Source organism: Eulemur rufifrons, chromosome 2 (assembly GCF_041146395.1).
Source record: "Eulemur rufifrons isolate Redbay chromosome 2, OSU_ERuf_1, whole genome shotgun sequence".
Taxonomy (NCBI): domain Eukaryota; kingdom Metazoa; phylum Chordata; class Mammalia; order Primates; family Lemuridae; genus Eulemur; species Eulemur rufifrons.
The window spans coordinates 6,775,299-6,791,157 of record NC_090984.1 but is presented as its reverse complement, the minus strand read 5'-3'; positions in this window follow the sequence as shown (position 1 = coordinate 6,791,157).

Here is a 15,859-nt window from a genome sequence, read left to right as displayed (position 1 = left end):
AAAGGATGATTGTTATTGTTACAAGTGGGCTGATGTTCCTGGAAGAAAAATAAAGAATAAATTCAGAGTCACAATGATGAGAGGTTGGCAGGAAGCCCTGAGGGGCTTGACTCCCTGAGTGAGTTCAGCCTGGCTGTAAGTGGCAAAGCTGACAGAGTCCTTGGCTAGGGAAGGAAGCCATTGCAAATGAAGACATGTTCCCGAGGTGCTTTGTCTGCACCACTTACCGCTCTGCGAGTGTCTTAGGTAGTCCAGGCAGGCAATAAACACTTGGACATTGGTGGCTGGCAGAGTTGTGGGTCAAACTCATGCCTGCCACTCCCTAGAGAGGCCGGTTAATTTCCTCACCCTGTAAGAAATCAGAATACCAGTCTCTAAGGATTGCATTGAGGATTGGGACCTCAAAATGCATTGCACCATGCCTGGTACACAGTAGGACTCAGAAACTTTTAGTTTCATTCCAGTCACTAACTGGGATGCTTTCCAAGAGTAGGAATCCAGCCTTATTCATTTAAGTAATCCCTTGGTGCTTTGCACATGACTTCTTTATAGTTGTTGAATTGAACTGGGATCAAAGAGCAGCTCATCGTCCAATCTCTTCATTTTATACATGAGAAATTGAGAGGCACAGAGGGCAACTGTAACTCATTCACATTGCACTACTATTTTATGGCTGGATCCTAAGCTTACATTGTCTTAATCTCAAACTGGGCCCATGTAAAGTAAAGGTGAGAGGAAGTGAGTGAGGCCTAGGCCCTCAAGTCCTTGTACAAAACAGAGCCATGTTAGGAACCTAGGCTAGGTGCAGTGGCTCACACCTGTAATCCTAGCACTTTGTTTTATTTATTTTTATTTTATTTTATTTTATTTTGAGACAGAGTCTTGCTCTGTTGCCCAGGCTAGAGTGCCATAGCGTCAGCCCAAGCTCACAGCAACCTCAAACTCCTGGGCTTAAGCAATCCTCCTGCCTCAGCCTCCCGAGTAGCTGGGACTACAGGCATGTGCCACCATGCCTGGCTAATTTTTTTCTATGTATATTTTTAGCTGTCCAAATAATTTCTTTCTATTTTTACTAGAGACAGGGTCTCACTCTTGCTCAGGCTGGTCTCGAACTCCTGACCTGGAGCAATTCTCCCACCTCGGCCTCCCAGAATGCTAGAATGTAATCCTAGCACTTTGGAAGGCCGAGGTGGGATTGCTCGAGGCTAGGAGTTCAACACCAGCCAAAGCAGGAGTGATACCCCTGTCTACAAAAAGTAGAAAAGTTAGTCGGATGGTGCCTGTAGTCTTAGCTGCTCGTGAGGCTGAGGCAGGAGGATCACTTAAGCCCAAGAGTTTGAGGCTGCAGTGAGCTATGATGATGCCACTGTACTCTAGCCAGGGTAACAGAGTGTGTCCCTGTTTCCAAAAAAAAAACTTCCTGAGCCTTATCCTTCTCTTAGGCAAACTGTGGGAAGTGTTTCCTGAAGAAAGATTCTGGATACAGATCTAATAGAGTCCCCAAACTCAAAAGCAAAGGGTAGGTGGCGCCCTGACCAGGGTCAAGGCCACCCCCAAAATAACTTTGTCAATGGGAGCTTACAAATGAATTTCAGGACTACCCTGTGCAATTTCCAGGCTGACCCCTGGAAATGTCAGGACCTATAATTACAATTCACCTTTTTATTTTAAGAATGCACAAAATTTCTTTGATTTTCTGAAAAAAAGGCATTGCCCAGAGGCAGAGATGCTAATTAGACTAAGGGATATCCTTGAAGTCTAGAATCCTGAGCATAAACAAGAACCCCATTTGGCTGGAAAATTTTATCCTCAAAGAATCCAAAGTGAATGGACATTTGTCAGAGGGAGTAAAATGCCCCACCGAAATGAATGACATGACCATGAGAAAAGATGCACGTGACAGTACCAAGGATATGCTTTCCTTTCCATGGTGGTAACAGCGATTGCATCTCTGCATCAAGGCGTGTCCCTCCCTAGGTCTGGGAAATCATGTGGGCAAACTGGCTAAGTGACATTCACATCCAAATAGGGAAATGGGAACTGAGCCAGGCCACTCCACAGGCAGCCGGGGAGGTGGGGCCTTAGAAAATGAGAGCTGGTGGTGCCAGCCTGTGAGACCTCCTGTTGGTGCTGTGGCCTTGGACCAAGGAAGCAGTGCCCACCGCCAATGAAGAACCACAGCTGGTTAATGGCAGTGGGAAGGGTACTAAACAGAAAGGTTAAAGCCCTCCAGTGTCAATGGCAATGGCAGTTCAGGTGCACACAACAAGGTACTCCACCATCCCTGCCCCCTAAGATTTTTGGACTGCATGATTCACTTGGATTTGCCAAGCACTTTGAGGCTCACATGTGTGAATTGCTGATCTGCAACTTGCATCTTGTGTCCAGTCTATTGGAATTGGCCTCTGTTCTCCTAGGGAAAAGGTAATGAAAAGTCTATTTCCAGAGAGAAATAGACACAATCAAATTAACAGGTTGGCCTAAGGAGTCCCGTTGCTTCTCCAGAGAAAGTCAGGTAGCACCTGAATGATCCATGGGTGGGGAGCAGAGTGTAGCTTTATTGCTATTAATTGGCTAGAAAATCTGGATTAAGTCCACATGAAGCTCAAGAATCCTTTCAGCCAGGCTTTTTTAGATCTCTTGGTCAAAAACCTAGTAGCAAATGGTTCTTATTGACATAATTAGGAGGGATTACACCCTTTTCTGAGGCAAAAAGTATTAAGTACACCCATATGCCTACGGTGTAGAAGACTTTTTTTTTTTTTTTTTTTTTTGGAGACAGAATCTCGCTCTTTTGCCCGGGCTACAGTGCCGTGGCATCAGCCTAGCTCACAGCAACCTCAAACTCCTGGGCTCAAGCGATCCTCCTGCCTCAGCCTCCCAAGTCGCTGGGACTACAGGCATATGCCACCATGCCCGGATAATTTTTTCTATATATATTTTTAGTTGTCTATATAATTTCTTTCTATTTTTAGTAGAGACAGGGTCTCGCTCTTGCTCAGGCTGGTCACGAACTCCTGACCTGGAGCAATCTTCCCGCTTCAGCCTCCCAGAGTGCTAGGATTACAGGCGTGAACCACCACACCCGGCCTGGTGTAGAAGACTTCTAAGTCAAAACAGTGACTTCCCCAATCAGGAAGAAAAGCATTTCCAAACGGGAGGGAGTTCATCTTGGACACGTGTGGCCATTTGGCATGTAGAAAGAGAAGCTGAACCCAGTGCTAGATGGCTGGTCTCAAACTGTTGGGCTCAGGTCATCCTCCCATCTCAAACTCTGGAGTAGTTGGGCCTACAGGTGGTGCATCTATCGTCAGGCTACTCAACTCTTGTGGTTCTTTCTTGTCAACATTTCTTCAGAGAATGAATCCCTTAGTAAAGTGGGACTCCCAGATCTGTATGTCCAGTCTGCCCCAGTTCCCATTCAGCGTCTCATTCACCTCTAGCCAGTTTGACCTGGATGTGACTCAAACTCTTCAGCCCAACAGGTTTCAGACCATGTTCCAGGCTTAAAGCTCTTAAACTTTGGGGTGTTTCTTTTTTTTTTTTTTTTTTTTTTTTTTTTTTGGTTTTTTGGTTTTTTTTGGTGACAAAGTCTCTCTCTGTTGCCCGGGCTAGAGTGCCGTGGCGTCAGCCTAGCTCACAGCAACCTCAAACTCCTGGGCTCAAGCGATCCTCCTGCCTCAGCCTCCCGAATAGCTGGGACTACAGACATGCACCACCAGGCCTGGCTAATTTTTTCTATTTTTAGTTGACCAGCTGATTTCTTTCTGTTTTTAGTAGAGATGAGATCTTGCTCTTGCTCAGGCTGGTCTCAAACTGCAGACCTCAAGTGATCCTCCCGCCTTGGCCTCCCAGAGTGCTAAGATTACAGGCGTGAGCCACCACACCCAACCGAGACAGAGTCTTGCTCCATGGCCCTGGGTAGAGTGCAGTGGTATCATCATAACTCACTGCAACCTCAAACTCCTGGGCTCAAGCCATCCTCCTGCTTCAGCCTCCCAAGTAGCTGGGACTACAAGCGCATGCCAAGAAACACAGCTAATTTTTTTATTTTTAGTAGAGACGAGATCCCACTCTTGCTCAGGCTGGTCTTGAACTCTTGAGTTGAAATGATCCTCCCACGTCGGCCTCCCAGAGTGTTAGGATTACAGGCGGGAGCCACTACACCCAGCCTAATCAGAGGATTTCACCAAACCTTTAATGTTGATAATGCATGTCATGGTATATCGCAACCCCCACTTGACCAAATGATCTGTTTTCTTTTTTCTAAGAACACCGATTAACACCCTACGGAAACCATGTTGAGTGCAATGTGGTTCATGCTTTGAACAGGGCTAGTTCTGCATGTTACCTTGCCTAAGCCAGCTTCTGTTTCCCTTGCAGAGACAGACTACCTCTCTTGGTCCACCTCTCTCAGCAGTTGCATGAGGTAGAGAGATATGCCCCATTTTTGGAGAGGACACAATTGAGATTCAGGGATTTTGGTTAAGCCAGGGTCACAAGTGAATAAAACCAGAAGCTATCTGAAATCCAATTTAGAGATCTTTTCACCTGTTCACGCCCTCCCCAAAGTTCTTTTGGCTGCTTCAAATTAGACCTGGGCATGGCCACAGCTCTTTGGGCTGCAGCATGGAAAGGTGCTCAAATGACAAGCAAAACCCCCAGCTCTGGTTGAGCCTTTTCTCCTTGCTCTGGGGCCTAGAGTGTGTTGGTGACTAACATTTTCTATTTATAATCTTCATTTCTGTGCATTTTATATTAACTCACTGCACAAAGTAGGTAGACTTGGTTCCCTTCTTCCCTCCCTCCCTCCTTCCTTCCTTCTTCCTTTCTTTCTAAATATCCATCAGATAATAAATTCCCAGAGGATAGAACTACATTCTTCAATAAACACATAATAAATATACACATACATTTAATATACACATGGTGAATTACATTTAAACAATGCCTGGGGTCATCTATCTTTTCTGAATGCCTGCTTATCCCGTCCCATCCATGTGTCCTCTTCATATAGATGATCCCACATCAGGGAATGTCAGAGCTGAGGGGAAGTTAAGAAATCAGCTAGCGCTGGGCAAAGTGGCTCACGCCTGTAATCCCAGAACTTCGGGAAGCCAAGGTGGGAGGATCGCTTGAGGCCAGGAATTTAAGACCAGCCTGAGCACCAGAGTGGGACCCCGTCTCTACAAAAAAATTGAAAATTAGCCGGGCATGGTGGTGTGCATGTGTAGTCTTAGCTACTCGGGAGGCTGAGGCAGGAGGATTCATTGAGCCCAGGAGCTTGCAGCTATAGTGTGTTATAATCAGGCCTCCAGCCTGGGAGAGAGGGAGAGAAAAGAAAAAGAGAGAAAAGAAATCAGCTAGCTCATCTTGTACATTTTTCAAATGAGGAGAGCCCAGAGAGGGCGTGACTTGACCTCACGCAGCAAGGGAAAAGCCGGCCTGCCTGAATCTCGAAGGCCATAGAGATTCGATGTCCCTTCGAGGTTGCTGAACTCAAGTAGCAGAACAGATGTTGTGCGGGGATCCAGAATTCGAGTCCCCATAGGAGCTTTGGGTACTCATGGGCTGTGCCGCAAGCAAGGGCACATGTGTGCTTTAGTGAGGGAGGTTCCCTTGTCACTGCTGAGCTGCTTCTTGTCTTCCATTTCGAGGCTTCCAGGCCCTGTCAGGGCTCTCTGCCTTTGCTTTGACCCAGATGGGGCCAGACTTATCCTTCCTGCTGCACAGCCTCTGACGCACCTTCTGCTCGCCATGGCTCTGGTCTTCTTCTTTAAGAGAATTTTCTCCTAGATTGTTGCCAAAGCATAGACATGAGAGCTGGGAAGTGACTTCCCCCTAGACATACGGAAACATATCGCTTTAGCCCCCTGTAGGTGGCTGTGGGGCTGGCAGTGGGCGGGTGGCAGGGTGGCCCACAGAGGGTGGCCTACCACAGAAGAGAATAAATAACTGTTGCCTCCTCTTTGGGAGGGCAAGGCAGGAGGATCACTTGAGGCTAGGAAGGAGTGCAAGACCCTGGGGGCAACACAGCAAGAAACTATCTCCACAAAAAGTAATAAAAAACAAAACTAAACTAAACAAAACTAGCCGAGCATGGTGGCGTAGGCCTGTAGTCCCAGCTACTCAGGTGGCTGAGGCAGGAGGATCGCTTGAGCCCAGGAGTTCAAGGTTACAGTGAGCTGTGATCGCACCACCGTACTCCAGCCTTGGCAACAGAACGAGAGATCTTGTCTCTAAAACAAAACAAAATAACTGGTGCCATAATCTTATTTTGTTCTTTTGGGCCAGTGACCTTTGAGAGTTTGCTCCTTCATCACTGTGTCAATTCATTCTACAAATATTTATTTATTTCTTCATTCATTTAGAGATAGGGTCTCCCTGTGTTGCCCAGGCTGGAGCACAGTGGCTGTTCACAAGCACAATCCCACTACTGCTCAGCACAGGAGTTTTGACCTGCTCTGTTTCCGACCTGGGCCAGTTCACCCCTCCTTGGGCCACCTGGTGGCTGACCGCTTCTGGGAGGTCAGCATATTGATGCCAAACACATGGACACTCAGTTGATATAATACACTACAATCCAGAATTCCTGGGCTCAGGACATGCTTTTGCTCAGCCTCCTGACTAGCTGGGACTACAGATGCATATCATGGAGCCCAGCTATACTTCACAAATATCTAGTGAGCAATCTCTCTCTGTTTTTTTTTTTTTTTTTTTTTTTTTAATAGACAGAGTCTCACACTGTCACCCAGGCTGGAGTGCTGTGGCGTCAGCCTAGCTCACTGCAATCTCAAACTCCTGGGCTTATGCGATCCTCCTGCCTCAGCTTCCTGAGTAGCTGGGACTACAGGCGCACACCACCATGCCCGGCTAATTTTTTCTATTTTTAGTAGAGATGGGGTCTTGCTATGTTGCTCAGGCTGGTCTCAAACTCCTGACCTCAAACTATCCTCCTGCCTCAGCCTCCCAGAGTGCTAGGATTACAGGTGTGGGCCACTGCGCCCGGCCATAATGAGCTCTTAAATGGCACTGGGCACCATGGGATAGAGTTGTAGGCAAAGGCACCAGGGAGGAGGCATCTCTCTCTCACCCTGACCCTCAGGCTGCCTGTACCTGCACCCACAGACTGAGGCTGACCCTGAATCTCTTACAGAACCTCCAGAAAGGTTCTATTCTGCAAGGAGATGTATGTAGGTGGCCTGCTTTGATTCTGTGCACAAACAGAAGCCTGGTGTACATGCAGTTCTGCTTGGATTGTTTAAACGAAAAGCAAGTATTCTGTTGGACAAAACACTCCAGATGTGACCACAGATTTGAGCTGCCAAACCTACATCAGCAACTCAGGACTGTCCTTTGGGATTTAGTTCCAGCCTCTAGAATGTTCCTGAGAACAGAGCAAATTTAGCCCAAGATTGCTGTCCACCATAAAAAGCCCTAGAAGCTCCCCTACATTGGAGCCTTCTGAGGGGCAGAAAAAGTCCTAGGATCCTGGACTACATGTATTTCTACATGTCATGGCTTGGGAAAGACCAATTACAACTTTTGCCTAGGCAGGGCGCAGCGCTCAGACCTATAATCCTAGCACTCTGGGAGGCCAAGGTGGAAGAATGGCTTGAGCTCAGGAGTTCGAGACCAGCCTGAGCAAGAGCAAAACCCCATCTCTACTAAAAAAAAAAAAAAAAAAAATAGAAAAATTAGCCAAGTATGGTGGCATCCACCTGTAGTCCCAGCTACTCAGGAGGCTGAGGCAGGAGGATCACTTGAGTCCAAGAGTTTGAGGTTGCAGTGAGCTAGGCTGATGCCACAGTAGTCTACCCTGAGCGACAGAGTGAGACTCTGTCTCAAAAGAAAAAAAACAACTTTTGACTAGGCCCAGAGACTAACTCACCTTCTTACTAGTGTAGGAGTCAAACTCCCTGGTCCAGAAACCACTGTGACCTTCGCTCCTGTTCTAGCTGGTGCCAAGGGCTGGAGCTTGCAGCTTAGGGGACAATGGGGCAGAGTTTCAAGGCCAGGGCCAGGTTCCCCATTGGGGCTCGTCACCTGAGCACAGCACAGGTGTTCACTAAGCCCCCGAGATACTCAGAGGCCTGTGCTCAGATGTTGGGATGTAGAGATACAGCAAAGTTTATTCCAATGGGGAGGGACAGAGTGTGACAAGGAAGTGAACAAGGGGGCTTCAACTTACTGATGATGAGTGCTGTGGAGAAAAATAACCGGAGTACTTGACATAGTGACTATGGAGGCCTCTGGTTTGGCTGGGGCAGGAGTGGGGGTGGGGGAGTCCCAAGAAGGTGGGTTTCAAGAAAGACCTGAATCATTTATTTATTTATTTATTTATTGAGACAGAGTCTCACTCTGTTGCCCAGGCTAGAGTGCCGTGGCATCAGCCTAGCTCACAGCAACCTCAAACTCCTGGGCTCAAGCGATCCTTCTGCCTCAGCCTCCCGAGTAGCTGGGACTACAGGCATGCGCCACCATGCCAGCTAATTTTTTTTCTGTATATATTTTTAGCTGTACACATCATTTCTTTCTATTTTTAGTAGAGACGGGGTCTTGCTCTTGCTCAGGTTGGTCTCGAACTCCTGACCTCGAGCGATCCTCCCGCCTCAGCCTCCCAGAGTGCTAGGATTGATTACAGGCATGAGCCACCGTGCCCGGCCCTATTTATTTATTTTAATTTTACTTCTATTTAAGAGATGAGGTCTTGGGAGCTGAGCCCAATATCTCTCCCCCACTGCGAGACCCCATTACCGTGGCCAAAAATAAATAAATAATTGCTTGCACTCAGAAGTTTGAGACCAGCCTGAGCAAGAGCAAGACCCGTCACTACCCAAAAGTAGAAAAATTAGCTGGGCGTCGTGGCCCGCACCTGTAGTCCCAGCCACTCAGGAGGCTGAAGCAGGAGGATTGCTTGAGCCCAGATGTTTGAGGTTGCAGTGAGCTGTGATGACACCACTGCACTCTAGCCTGGGTGACAGAGCAAGACTCTGTCTCAAAAAATAAAATAAATAAATATGTAGTTTTATTATATTATATAAATAATATATTATTATATTATATATAATAGTATATATTATATTAATATATTATAGTATATATTGTATTAATGTTATATCAATTATTATATTATCATATAATATCATTATATTATATAAATAAGTAGTTTTATATGGTGGCTCAATCCTGTAATTCCAGAAATTTAGGAGGCCGAGGCAAGAGGATTGCTTCAGGCCAGGAGTTTGAGACCAACCTGGGCAACCTACAGAGATCCAATCTCTACAAAAAATAAAATAAGAAAAATTAGCCGGACGTAGTGGTGCAAGCCTGTACTCCTAGCTATTTGGGAGGCCGAGGCAGGAGAATCACTTGAGTCCAGGAATTTGAGGCTGCAATGAGCTGTGATCGTGCCTCTGCACTCCAGCCTGGGTGACAGAGTAAGAAAAAAAAGAAAGTCGAAGCCCCAGGTCATTCATTCAAAGTGCCAAAAGAGAAAAAATAAATTAAGAAAAAAAGAGGCCGGGCGCGGTGGCTCACGCCTGTAATCCTAGCACTCTGGGAGGCCGAGGTGGGCGGATCGTTTGAGCTCAGGAGTTCGAGACCAGCCTGAGCAAGAGTGAGACCCCATCTCTACTAAAAATAGAAAGAAATTATATGGACAGCTAAAAATATATATAGAAAAAATTAGCCGGGCATGGTGGTGCATGCCTGTAGTCCCAGCTACTCGGGAGGCTGAGACAGGAGGATCCCTTGAGCTCAGGAGTTTGAGGTTGCTGTGAGCTAGGCTGACGCCACGGCACTCACTCTAGCCTGGGCAACAGAGTGAGACTCTGTCTCAAAAAAAAAAAAAAAAAAAAAAAAAAAAAGAAAAAAGAGAGAGACAGAGTCTCACTATGTTGCCCAGGTTAGTTTCGAACTCCCGGCTTTAAGCAATCCTCCCGCCTCAGCCTCCCAAGTAGCTTGGACTACAGGTGTGAGCCACTGTGCCTGGCTTAGACCTGATTCTTGAAAAGGACTCAGCCTGGGAAAAGCATTCCAAGCAGAGGGGAACAGCTAGTGCCACAGTCCTTCCTCCTGGGGCAGAGACTGGCCCTGCTAGCTGGTAGGAGGGGCTGGCCTGGGAGGAGTCAGGAGTTTATTCTGACCGGAAGAAGAAGGGTGTTGCGAAGTGCTGGAAGCTCCATTTCCCACCGGTAAAATTGCTTATTTGGACTCAATACATTTTCCTGCTCTGATTTCATTCCCACATTCCTTCATTCAAGGAGACGATGTCACCGAGCAGCTAGGGTGGCCAGATTTAGCTAATGAAAACATAGGACTCCAGTTAGATTTGAATTTCAGATCAATCGTGAATACTCTTTTCATATAAGTACATCCCAGAGTGTCAGAGTATGTTCCATGTGCCAGGAGTCAGTCTGGGTTTGAATAATCCACTTAACACACAGCCCAGTGCCTTCGGAGGAACTGGTCAAACATGAAGGTTAGGGGCTTTTGTGGCTTAGAAGACAGAGGCAAACAGGCTTCTAACGTCCACTTTGACCCCAAATTTTGACCTTGAACTGGTGACTTCTTTGGGTGTCCCCAACTCTAGTTAGATGCCCACATCATATTGATCAAAATGCCTTTGCTGTCCCCCGAATGACAGAGATATATCATGTCTTGTAAGGACATTAAGCTGGGTGCTTGGTTTCTCCAGTGGTGGGACATAGGTTCTGGCCCTTTACACAGGAGTTAAGCGAAGGTGTCCTTTTTTTCTTTTTCTTTTTCTTCTTCTTCTTCTTTTTTTTTTTTTTTGAGGCAGAGTCCTGCTCTGTCACCCTGGCTAGAGTGCCGTGCCATCAGCCTAGCTCACAGCAACCTCAAACTCCTGAGCTCGAGCGATCCTCCTGTCTCAGCCTCCCGAGTAGCTGGGACTACAGGCATGCACCACCATGCCCAGCTAATTTTTTCTATATATATTTTAGCTGTCCATATAATTTCTTTCTATTTTTAGTAGAGATGGGGTCTCGCTCTTGCTCAGGCTGGTCTCGAACTCCTGAGCTCAAACGATCCGCCCACCTCGGCCTCCCAGAGTGCTAGGATTACAGGCGTGAGCCACCGCGCCCGGCTTTCCTTTTTTTCTTTTTCTTTTTCTTCTTCTTCTTCTTCTTCTTCTTTTTTTTTTTGAGGCAGAATCCTGCTCTGTCACCCTGGCTAGAGTGCCGTGCCGTCAGCCTAGCTCACAGCAACCTCAAACTCCTGGGCTCAAGCAATCATCCTGCCTCCGAGTCCCAAGTAGCTGGGACTACAGGCATGCGCCACCATGCCGGGCTAATTTTTTCTGTATGTTTTTAGTTGTCCAGCTAATTTCTTTCTATTTTTTAGTAGAGACGGGGTCTCATTCTTGCTCAGGCTGGTTTCAAACTCCTGAGCTCAGACGATCCTCCCGCCTCGGCCTCCCAGAGTGCTAGGATTACAGGCGTGAGCCACCGCGCCCGGCCAAGCGAAGGTGTCCTGCTGCGGATGCTGGCTCACACCTGTAAGCCAATGACTCAGGAGGCTGAGGTGGGAGGATTGCTTGAGCCCAGGAGCTTAAGGCTGCAGTGAGCTATGATTGCGCCACTGCACTCCAGCCTGGGCGACAGAGGGAGACCCAGACTCTAAAAAAAAGAGAGAGAGAGAAGCTGTCCTTTTCTGAGGGAGGGAATGGTAGTGTGTTCAGCACTTGCTGTCCCACTGCCTGTGAGTACTGAACTAAGGCATAAAGGTTGGAAGATTCTAGAAAGAGATTATATGGCGGTGGGCCACAATTCCAGTCACAGGGTTGAGTCGGCACCATCATGGGTTCTGTCTGTACGCAAAACCCACCCTGGCCCCCCACTCTGCAGACAATGCATGTGGGTGTCCCCACACCGGGGCCAAACCTGGGGGTGTGGCCTGTGGTCATTCCAGGACACACCCAGGGAAGGGCAAGACAAATAATCCCTTGAAAAAGAATTCCCTTGTCGCCTGAGTTTTGGGTCTGAGGAGAATTAGATGCCAAGAGCGAAATAAATCCTAAGAACGAGGGACGCAGGGATGGCCCAGAGAGGACTTCCTTTCGTGAGCTGCTGTTGCATTACACGTTATACAAGGGTGGCCGGCACTGTCGCCACCTGACTGACACCACATGACCCTGCCTCGCGTTCAGCCCTGGATGAGTCACTGCCATCCCCAAGTTCCATTCTGGTGATGTGGGCCGAGTGTGGAGGGGGCAGAAGGACAATGGCTCTGGCCCGAGGGGACTTGGAGATTCCATCGCTCCCCTGGACTTGGGGGCTCAGCCACTCTCCCCAGCTGTCAGTGTACTGCTGGGTCTGACTCCAGACATCCGCCGAGTGCAAGGTGACGGTGGACCTACGTGGCAGTGCCGCCCTCCGTAAACATCACAGGCAGGGCTGGCAGCCCAGTGCCCTTCTGGTGTCCTCTCTGGAGTGCCAAAAAGAAGGGGACTGTGCCCAGAGCCTGACAACCCCAGCCCCAGATGCTTGGCTGTGCCAGTAGTGAACACAGAATTCCTCAGACGCCTGGGTCTCGGTGGCCATGTAGCAAAGGCTGGAATGTTGTCCAGCTCCGACCAGCTCGGCCAAGGGAGGCCTTCCCTCTTTCCTGTCACAGCTTCCCCTACCTCCTGACCTCTGCTTGTCCCCAAACTACTGTGAGCCCCTTCTCGCAGATGGTCAACCCTCACTCCTGTTTGAGGGCCGTTGTCAAAGATGGAGTGTCCACCCTCCAAGGGCAAGAACTTTGTCTGATATGGTCCCTGGTGTGTTTCCAGTGCCTGGTGCACAGTAGGTGCTCGATAAATGTTTGGCAAATGAGGGAAAGGTGTAACCCTAACATCCGGAGAACCCTCAGCGTCCTCTTCTCCACCCTGCATGTTACAAGAGGGAAACTGAGGGGCTGTGAGGGAAAGGCCACCCCATATGCCTGCAGATGAACACAGAGTCCAGCCAGACTGGGGTCTGGAGACATCCAGTCCAGTCTTCCTAGCTGGTGGGGACCCTGCCTGGGCTGCCCTTGTAGCTCCTGGGCTCACTGTGCCCCCTGGTGGCCAAGGATGGAGCAGTTAGTTGCGCCAGTAGCAGCTGGTGACACATGCAGATGAAGACAGAGTTGGAGATACACTTCCGGTTCACGACAATACTTCTGAGCAGTTTGTGATTAACCCTTTACAGAAGCATCTGTGCTCAGAACCCTGTGATAGTAGGACAGTATCAGGGCCACACAGAGGCTCGCTCTGGACAGAATGTGCCTCACTGCAGATGGAGCCTGAAGTCCATGTTGCATAAACACTAAGTGAGCAAAACAAACAGTGCCAGGCACGGTGGCTCACGCCTGCAATCCCAGCACTTTGGGAGGCTGAGGCAGGAGGATTGCTTGAGGCCAGGAGTTTGAGGCTGCAGTGAGCTATGATCGTGCCATTGTATTCCAGGGTGGGTGACAGAGCAAGACCCTCTCTTAAAAAAAAAAACAAACACAAAAAAACAAACACATATGGACAACGTTTTATCTCTAGAGAGCTGTACTTCAGGGAGCTTTTTATTTTATTTTTTTATTTTTTTAATTTATTTTAAATTTATTTAAAAATTAGTTGTAAAGACAGGGTCTCCCTCTTGCTCAGGCTGGTCTTCAACTCCTGACGTTGAGAGATCCTCCTGCCTTGGCCTCCTAGAGTGCTAGAATTACAGGTGTGAGCCACCTCGCCTGGCCTCAGGGAGCTTTTTAGCATAAATGACAGGGATAGGGACAACAGGTGCTGATCTGTCTCCCACAGACACCTGATTTAGTGTGAGAATGTCACCAGTTCACAAATGACATTTGTAGCAGGTAAGGCATTGGAAGTATTGTATTTTTCATAAAGCAGTACTGTAAGAGTCTCTTCAGCTACTTTCTGGTTCTTGAAAAAAGTACCCAAAATGTCAATGTATAAGGAAATCAAATTCACCTAGAAATTTATCTTTTACTTTCCTTTTTCAGCCAATTGCACTGTAATCTCACCATGTGAACGTGAATTTGGGGTGAAACGAGAAACTTTGAAATATGTAAACAATCTTCTCTCTCTTACTTTCTGGGGACCCCACAGTGGGAGGCAGAGGGGAAGGGGAAGAGCTTTATCAAGGGACTCGGGGTGATGAGGCACCGAGGGGAGCAGCCCTGGCAGAGGGGCAGGTGGGAGTGACGGTGGAATGTTCAGGAACCTGAGAGGGCCTGGCAGAGGCAGGCAAGACCAGAGGGGAGGCTGGAGGACATCCAGGTGAGAGATGGTGGCTTGGACTTGGGGAAGGGCGGTGGAGATGGCCAGGAATGGAGGAGTGACAGGCTGGATTTTGGAGGATTGGGCATGCGTCAAGGTCACTAATCACACTTGCTGCGTGGGCCAGCTGCCTGCTGGTCTCTGTGAAGCCCATCCCTGTCCTCCCATGATCCCTGAGGCCACCTCCTGTGTGTTCCTGTCGCCCACTTTCTAAGTAGTGTGTTCTGTAGATCCTGTGAGTTTCTTTCTTTTAGAGACAGAGTCTTGCTCTGTCACCCAGGCTGCAGTGCAGTGGCGTCATCACAGCTCACTGCAGCCTTGAACTCCTGGGCTCAAGCGATCTTCCTGCCCCAGCCTCCGGAGTAGCTGGGACCACAGGTGCACACCACCTCACTTGGCTAATTAAAAACAATTTTTTTTTTTTTTTTTTGGTAGAGACAGGGTCTCACTATGTGGCCCAGGCTGGTCTATGAACTCGAGTGATTCTCCCCGCCTTGGCCTCCCAAAACGCTGAGATTATGGGCATGAGCCATACCGGACCCCTTGAACTTCTTCACATGGTGCCTGCTTGTCTCAGCAAGTCCTGCTGGAAAAAAACCTGTTTGGCTTTCCTTGGTAGGTTCCCAAAGCCCTGACCATGGTGGCTGTTCTTCATTTATCTGGGATCTGCTGGTTTCTTGGATGAGGTCCTACCTCTTCGGCCAGACACTCGGGGCATGGTCCTGGGGCACATGCCTGATGAGCCCAGACCGTTCTGCCCACCTCGGCCACAACACGCACTTCCCTTGACTTCCGTGGGTCCCTCCTTTCCGGTTCCTTCTGTCTGTCTTCTCTGCATTTCCTGTCCCCGGCCAAGCCCTCCCCTGCCCTCTGGACCTTCCCTGCAAGTCGGCCTGGGTGGCTCTTGCTTGTGTCTCTCCCACATGTGGACTGTGTCTTGGTTACAGTCCTGTCAACAGAGCCGGCCGTCAACAGGCTGAGATGTGGTCTGTGTGGCCTGCTTGGGGGTGTGCTATGGACTGAATGTTTATGTCCCCCCTAAATTCGCATGTTGAAATGTGATGGTATTTGGGGTGGGGCCTTTGGGAGGTGATTCAGCCGTGAGGGTGGAGCCAGAGAACTCCCTAGCCCCTTCCCTCCCCCTTGGGAGGACACAGAGAGAGGGCAGCAGTCTGCAAGCCAGGCGGCCAGCCCTCACCAGATACCGAATCTACCAGCACCTTGATCTTGGACTTCCCAGCCTTCAGAACTGTGGGAAATAAATATTTGTTGTTTATAAGCCACCCAGTCTGTGGTAATTTGTTATAGCAGCCTGAACAGATGGAGACAGATCATGAGGTGGCCGCGGGGAGGATTCCCACCGGAATATTCCCTGAGGTGCTGGTTTCTGGAAGCTGCGTTTGCTGGACGGCAGAGGCAAGATGGACGTGGACGCTGGCGGGGTGGCTTGTCCCATGGTGGGCTTCTCACACTGTGCTCTGGTCAAGTGAGAACTCAGGGGCTGGTGACGTAGGAGGGGCACGTGATGGTCCCCTGCCTGTCTGGAGGAAATGACGTTCAAGCTGACAACTAGGGATGAGC